Consider the following 391-nt stretch of genomic DNA (forward strand, 5'->3'; position numbering starts at 1 on the left):
CTATAAGTTTTTACCTACGTAAGACAAAACCAAAATATTTGGTTCTTTTTGCTTAAAACAGACTGTGGTTAACTTGTGCTTTAAATGCAACTTTAATACAAATTAACAGATAAAAAGAATTTCTGAACAAGCCTGTTAAGTTGGTTGATATGTTTACCCTTCTATAATATAATGAAAAACAATAGGCTTAATAAGACCACGTTAAAAAGAGACAGCAGAGAAAGAAGGGTTATTCTGACCAACAGAATGACTGAGTAATAGCTGTTTTTTTTTCAATAAAAGTCTATGGGATTTTGGCTTTCTGGGACCAGTGGGTACTTCCTATTTGGAATGTGAGGGAGGAGGGGATGATGTGTCCAGTTCTCTATATACTGTCTATGGTCAGGAGTAA

The sequence above is a fragment of the Oryzias melastigma genome, linkage group LG6, assembly GCF_002922805.2.
Source record: "Oryzias melastigma strain HK-1 linkage group LG6, ASM292280v2, whole genome shotgun sequence".
Lineage (NCBI taxonomy): Eukaryota > Metazoa > Chordata > Actinopteri > Beloniformes > Adrianichthyidae > Oryzias > Oryzias melastigma.